At 35.3% G+C, this 8,112-nt stretch overlaps 2 pseudogenes; both read left to right on the top strand.

The window, feature by feature from the left end:
- The first annotated feature begins 1,163 nt into the window (after window positions 1–1,163).
- On the top strand, window positions 1,164–2,217 carry LOC113046252 (chemokine XC receptor 1-like; annotated as a pseudogene).
- Window positions 2,218–5,548: 3,331 nt separating this feature from the next.
- Window positions 5,549–7,033, top strand: LOC113046362 (chemokine XC receptor 1-like; annotated as a pseudogene).
- Window positions 7,034–8,112: the final 1,079 nt, after the last annotated feature.

Genomic DNA, 8,112 nt, shown 5'->3' with positions numbered 1-8,112 from the left:
TCAGAAGACACATGCTGCAATGCCAAGCACACAGTTTATTCATCGTGGTTGTACTAAAAGAATGAAGACAACAATAAAACAGTAAACTGTAAAATATTAAACAGTTTATCATAGCTCAAGTAATGTGATAAAAAAATCCCCATATTTTTGCTCTTTTAATTCTGAACTTATTTGTTTCATTAAATAATAATAATAATAAAGTACTGGTATAATTTTGTGTTGTGACAAGTTTGATGTGACTGCAGGTGCATTACTTTAGTGTTTAAACGCAAGGAAAATTCACAGCCCAAAATTCACAATTCCTTAAAAAATATACATTATGATTACCATGATTACAAACTAAAATTGTAAGGCATAATTTTTAATATTTAGATAAGATATTATAATGAGACTAGCTAAACAAACACATTTCATACATCAACAAGGTGAATTCCAAACGGAAATGAGCATCCCTATGCCCTACTCCCCTCGAAGGGCAATGCCTATCAAGATCTTGCAAATTAATTTATGGTAGTTTATAAAGGAACAGAAAATAGGGCATGGAACATGGTTTTGTTTTTGAGGATGGGGGATCTGAGTATCATTTATTGGTGGGTTATACTCTTTACTGATACTCATACTTTAAATCTAACCCATCTAGAAAGTTTCATTGTTTTTAGACTTAACACTCACTTGGTCTGCGATAAACAATAATATTTAAATTTTCTCTGGATAATTCTATCAAGTTAAGTGATAACTCAGCAGGGAGAAAACATAGAAAATGGCTTCCACTGCAATATAGTAAAATAAATGTTATATTTGCATTAATGTTATGCTCTCAATATTTCTGGAGTGCACATGAAAAATATGTGCAAAAATACAAATTATTTCTTTAGTTGGTTAATGTTTGATATTTAAGTTAAATTAGAAAAAGAGTGATTAGCTTTCTTATTTCAGTTTTAAAAATTCTGAGTCTGATAATATGCATAATTATAACGTATTTATAGATAGATAGATAGATAGATAGATAGATAGATAGATAGATAGATAGATAGATAGATAGATAGATAGATAGATAGATAGATAGATAGATAGATAGATAGATAGATAGATAGATAGATAGATATAATCATATGTGACATATTTTCCTCCTCTTTGTTTTCAGTGTGCATTTATGCTTCAAGATGAACCTCCAACCAACCACTGAGAATCAGCATGAAGTATCTAACACTACCCCAGAGTATGAATATGATTATGACAATTTAACCTATGACACCTCTGACATCTGTATCAAGAAAAATGCCATCCAGTTTGCGACAGCCATCACTCCAATCATTTTCCTCATCATCGTTCTGTTCAGCTGTGTGGGAAACACTCTGATCGTCTGGGTCCTTGTGAAGTATGAAAATCTGAAGTCCCTCACCAACACATTTCTGTTAAATCTGGCTCTCTCTGATCTGATTTTCACCTTTGGCCTGCCCTTCTGGGCCTACTACTACATGTATGGCTGGACTCTTGGAGATCCTGCTTGCAAAGCAGTTAACTTTGTGTTCTACACGGGATATTACAGCAGCATCATCTTCCTGACGGTTTTGACCATCCACCGCTACATGGCTGTGGTTCATCCCATGTCGGTGGTCATGTCTAGGAAGAGCGTGCACTGCTATGTGACAGCAATTCTCATCTGGATCATCAGTCTTTGTGCTGCTATCCCACAAGCCAGGTTCAACTCAGCTGTGTACAACGCTGCTGATGAATTCATGGATGCTCAAAACAACAGCACCACTGCAGTTCTGCTCTGTGATTTTGCTGGTCAAATTAATTGGAAATTGTCAAGTATATACATGCAAAATTCCTTTTTCATTGCTTTTGTGATCTTTGCTTTTTGCTACACTGTGATCTTGGGACGGCTGCTTCGACCAACATCTCACACTCGTAGAAAGACGGTGCAGCTCATCCTCTTTATTGTGGTGTTTTTCTTCTTGGGATGGGGGCCGTACAACGTGGCCATATTTCTGGACTCTCTGATTTCATGGAATATCTCTCCTTTTAGTGATTGTGAGCTGAGTAAATCTATAGACTATTTGATGTATGTCTCTCGGATGGTGGCTTTCTCACACTGCTGCCTGAACCCTGTGATTTATGGTCTTCTAAGAATTCTGTAGAAACAGCACAGAGCCTCAGAATAGACAAAGCAGGCTTATTTACTCCAATGGTGAAGAAATGTCTATGTTTTAGCTCCCTACGCTTAAAAAAACTTGCCCTGGTTGGAACATTGCATGTACTGATTTTCATCAACAAAATTAATGCAATATAAAATGTCTATACAATAATTTGATCACTGAAATCACATGTGAAAAGCTCTGAAAATCTGTGATACAGTCTTACAAGAAGTTGTTATACATTTACTGTTAAATTGATTTGCATTATGTATTTGCTTTTTTTATAAATTAATAATTAACACAACAAATGATGAACAAATGAATATTGTGTGAACATGTTAGCTATTTACTGCATTTGTTAACTTTAAACAACATGACTTGTTGTGCATGTTTTTCGCATTATTTGTATTTTTTTATTTTTTCAGTTGGATTAATGGATTTTAGATTAACAGCTTTATTAACAAAAAAAATATTTGTTTAATTGCATAGCATATGCAATTTCTCTAATTAATTTCATATATTTGTAAATAAAACAAATAATATTGGAGAATGTTAAATGATGTGTGTGTGTGTGTGTGTGTTGTATGTATTTAACTTAAAACAAACTTAAAGTGAATGAATCATTATAAAATATCCCTCAATAGTTCCAATGAACCTTAGCTATTTCTCTGCAAAACTTGGCCTCACTTCTGTCATTAATTTAGTAATTTAGTAGTCGTAAACACCTAACTCTAACCCAACCACATTGCTGCTGGTTTCCTGATATACAGTGGTTCAGTGATCTAAGTCTGACGTCTCAGCTTCTCCTTTCTAAGCCTTTTCCTCCAACTTTGTTCAGTCTTTGAAAAAAGATACAGCGCTGTCACCTTTTAAAGTAGGCCTACATATTATTACCTGAATTGTTCATATCAGTATCTTTTGAAAGGGTATGTACAACCACCATAGTGAACATGGTGAAAACTAAAAATGTATCAGGTAAGAAACATCTGTTTCTATTTAGGCTATAACACGTGTTTGCAGCATTGAGCGATGCAGTGCTGACATTTGCATGCTCACGTTTGCTCTCATTATAACACACAAATTGTAGACATTATGAAATATTAATTATGCATATATTTATGTGTTATAACAGAGATTTGTGAGATTGCATGAACTGAGATCATAGGCAGAGGGTGAACCAACTCCAGGGTAAGGCTAAAAGCAGCCAAATGTATTAACAGGGTGGCAACAACTAACGAAAGCGTGGCCGCTCCTTTGGCTACCCCACTCAAAACTGCAGTTTTTGTCCATTTTTTTCTTGACAAGAAATGTATTTATTTAGACGCGGAACCACCGTATCTCTTTAGGCTATGACAATATTCAGCTACAGCAGCCAAATGAGCTTCAGTAGAACTACTGTGAACTGTGGTTAGATGAGATATCGTTAGACTATTTGTCAGTAAAACTCACTTCCCTGTCCCATCAGCCATTTTACTGTCACTCTTCAACAGTACGCAGATATGTGGCACACGCTCTACATCACTTCATCATAAATAACCCACACAAGAAACTTTGAGCATATAGGCTACATACCTCGATCTGTCGTCAGCTAAGTCATGAAATCACCAAAACGGTGATCTGACTCTTTAGTGTTACAAGGTCTCAGATGTGAATGGGGAGCAGATGTGTTAAATCGCTCTCACTTTCTCATACTGGACACTGGAAGTTCAACACAGCACCTCATGGCAAAGAACTCTCTGAGGATTTGAATAAATAATTGTTGCTCTACATAAAGATGGCTTAGGCTATAAGAACATCGCCAAGACCCTGAAACTGAGCTGCAGCACGGTGGCCAAGACCATACAGTGGTTTAACAGGACAGGTTTTACTCCGAACAGACCTCGCCATGGTCGACCAAACAAGCTGAGTGCACGTGCTCAGCGTCATATTCAGAGGTTGTGCTTGTTTGTTTTTTTCAGTTTCAGTGTCTTGGTGATGTTCTTATAGACTAAGCCATCTTTATGTAGAGCAACAATTCTTTTATTCAGATCCTCAGAGAGATCTTTGCCATGAAGTGCTGTGTTGAACTTCCTGTCTCCAGTATGAGAGAGTGAGAGCGATAACACCAAATTTAACACACCTGCTCCCCATTCACAATTTGGACATTTTTACTTAGGGATGTTCTCACTTTTTTGTGGCCAGTGCTTTAGACATTAATGGGTTGCGATATTTTGAGGGGACAGTAAATTTATACAAGCTGTAGTAAACTCACTACTTTACATTGTTGCAAAGTGTAATTTCTTCAGTGTTGTCACGTGAAAAGATATAATAAAATATTTACAAAAATGTGAGAGGTGTGCTTACTTCTGTGAGATACTGTATATTGAATCAAGTTTGTTTTATTGTTTGTTATTATTTATTTCTATACACACTAATAATATTAAACTACTGACGCTCCACTACGGTTATACACATTTATTGCGTTTATTTTCAATAAAACTGAAAAAGGCTTAGAAGAATCCTTATAATGTAAATTTTTTATTTATATTAAAAGTTTATTCATCTACTTCGGCTTTCCAATCCTGCTCACAGCGTCATAATTCTCTATAAACCATTTAGGGCCGTATAGGTAAATAATAAAAATTTGTAACTGATACAAACTTAACATGTAGCCAGTGCAGAGACTGTAAAATTGGGGTATATATATTTGTTATAAAAACAGACGTAAGCCATCAATAGCCTTTAAAATGACTTAAAATGCATTATATATATATATATATATATATATATATATATAAAAAATGGCAATAATGATTGGTTAATAACACTGTTCAAATACATTATGTAGGCTAATACAAAATAAACAATATTAATGTTGTATCTATTATCATGATATTACAAATGTCTGCAAAGGGAGCCAAAGGGTAATTCCTGCTGTTACACTTACAGGAGAATCAAATCCTTGTCTAGGCTGTTGGCCAAACATTTAATTCAAATATTCACCACCTTTTTGTAATAGATGACACAGCCCCCATCATTTATTCAACAATATAAAAAAAAAAACATATGGACATCACAATCCTGTCAAAAATAAACTACTAACAATTACTTAATTTTTCTTTTCCTTTTTTTTTTTTTTTTTTTTGGCATGGTTTCTGAATGCTTGAGCATTTTTAACTCTATCTTGCCTCTAAGAAGCCTGTGAAGAGTCATTAAAAGTCTGTACTTGTTTAAAGTCTGTTTAAAATTCAGATTTGACTGAAATGGAAAAAGAAGCAATGCAATTGCATTTTCCCCGGTGAAATTAATTGAGAATAAATATAAACACATAAAGGCAACTTTTTTAACTTCTCAGAAACCACATGCTGCAATGCCCAGCCACATTAAGTTTATTCATTGTGAAACTGCAAGCATTAGCAAAAGGAAATGACTACACTAACAGAAGTGTGATTTCTTTTGTCACTTAGACTATTTTCCTTAAGCAGTTCTACAACACGGTCAACCGTGACCTTAAGGTAAGCATTCCATATTCTTGCTACATGCTGTACTCTATTCTGTATACTATTCTGTATACTGCAACATGATGCAAAATGCAATAGTTGCATGGCTTTATGACCGGTTAGTTTGCTTAGAAAGTTTCTACATCATGCAAATATTAGAAAGTACTTTAAAATGCTATTTTTTTATGCTAGATGGAGTTAAACTCAAACAGCACCTATGATTATTACCCATATGTGTATGATTATGGAGAAGAGTTAATCCCAATGTGTGAGGTCGATGACTACAGAAAAACGACCGGCGTGTGCTACGCCACGATCTTCTGCCTCAGCATCCTTGGAAATGGCCTCCTCGTGTTTGCGTTCACCTGCTACGAAGACCTGAACAGGGCCACCAACCTTTTCATGTTCTGTTTGGCTCTTTTCGACCTTCTGTTCACACTCACATTGCCTTTCTGGTGCGTGGAGCTTCTTCATCACTGGGTCTTTGGAGATGTTGCCTGTAAGATCATGACCGGGGCCTATTTCGTAGGCATCTATGGAAGCCTCATCCTTCTCACCGCGATGACCCTCGACCGTTTTGTTGTGGTAGTGGTCAGAAGTCAATGGTTTACACGGAGTCGAAGGCTCAAATGTTCAAAGGCCGCCTGCATTGGTGCATGGATCATAAGTTTGATTGCTTGTCTGAGAGATTCAATAGCCGCAAAGGCAGAAGATGTACATATCAACATATACTCATGTCAAAGTCCCAATACAGTTAATGACAATGTCGGATATTACGCTCAGCTCATTCTGCTGTTTCTTGTACCATTTGCCATCATTGTTTGCTGTTACACCAAAATAATTTTGACCCTCATGTCAACATCGACCAGGCAGAAATACAAAACTGTGATTCTGGTGCTGTGCATTGTTATCGCTTTCTTCATATGCTGGGGGCCGTATCATATCATCATTGTGTTGATGTCCATCTATGGCTTTGATCCCTGTGAACATTATCAGCTGCATATTGCATTTATCATCTGCAGGATTCTGGCGTTTTCCCACTGCTGCATAAACCCGGCGCTGTATATTGTCTTTGGGAAGTACAGAAATCTCTTGTCAAGTTTATTGTTCTGCTCGCCTGAACTCAGAGGACCAAGTGGATCCCAGCGACTCCAGGATTCAGCCGTACATGAATGAACACTGAATGGCATGCATTATAGTTTTGTATTGTAATATTTGTGTCTTTGAGGTTGCTGTCTTCGGAGAAGTGTGGACTAGTTAGAGCTGTAATGTAGGCTTATGTTTGATGAAAATTCTGAAAGAGGAACAGAGACCAAAAAAGCAGATGAAAAACCAAATGTGATAGCAAAAAATGCTGAGAAGTGATTTTCTACTGTGCAGTAAAATAACTAAGAAATAAAAAGAGGAAATGTCAGTACGCCTCAGTCTTGGATGGTAATTCCGTCAGTGTCCAGTAGGTGGCAACCGTAGTCAACAAGTGACACATCTGTCAGCTTCATAGCGCTTCGAATTGCACTCTTCAAATGTCATTTTTATTTAAGACCGTTTGGACTCATAAGACATTATTTTTTGTGTGTGTTATTTTTTTCCTGATATTTAATTTAGCCAAATATATTAGAAGTTAAAATATTTGGATGTCATATATACAATAAAAATATTGCCTTAAAAATCCTGCGTAGTCATCATCTAGCTACTATAATTGTATAAAATCAGAGCTGTTTGTGCACCACAAAATAAAGGAAGTCATAGAGCAGTTTTACATGTTTTACATTGTGCAAGAAACCATAAAACATTTGGCAGAACGTTAGCTTAATTTGAGTTAAAATCGGTAGAAGTTAATGTTTTTTTTTTTTTTTTTTTTGTATTATACTCCGAGGAATATTTAATATATCACCTAATGCAGTGGTTTCCAACCCTGGGGCCTGTACCATGAAGTTGGACCAACCGGATGTGAGAAAAGTGACATGTCTGACACAAAGTCACTCCCCCAGTTTATCTTGCTCCAAATTAAAGGTCACTAATGCAAAAAATAAATAAATAAAATAAATAAAATAAATAAAATAAATCAAAATAGAAGAAGTCAGGCTTTAATGATAATTACTGAGTCGTTTTATGATTTATATAATTATTGTGATTCATATTATTATTATTTATCTTTTACACACATGCAATTTTAGTTTAACAGTTATTATAAATCGTTTATTTTAAATAATTATTAATTTATACAGATCATGTAAATAAGCTGTAGTATCAAAATATTCAAGTCTCTATCACTACATATTTTCAAATTTATAAACTAAGTTAACAAGTTTCCCTTGTGACTGCACTGATAGAATAAGATTAATTATTTAATTTGAATTTTTCATATGACGTTTAAATTTGTCATATTCTTCAATCTCTTAAACTTTCTCGCGATAAGTAAAATAAACTTGCTTTGTGTTGCAAGGCTCATGATTGGGTGTTCACCAGCAGTGTTGTGCTAGTTACTAAAA

Source organism: Carassius auratus, chromosome 27, assembly GCF_003368295.1.
Source record: "Carassius auratus strain Wakin chromosome 27, ASM336829v1, whole genome shotgun sequence".
Taxonomy (NCBI): Eukaryota; Metazoa; Chordata; class Actinopteri; order Cypriniformes; family Cyprinidae; genus Carassius; species Carassius auratus.
Note: the sequence above shows the minus strand (reverse complement) of the source record. Positions and strands in the feature narration are given on the sequence as shown.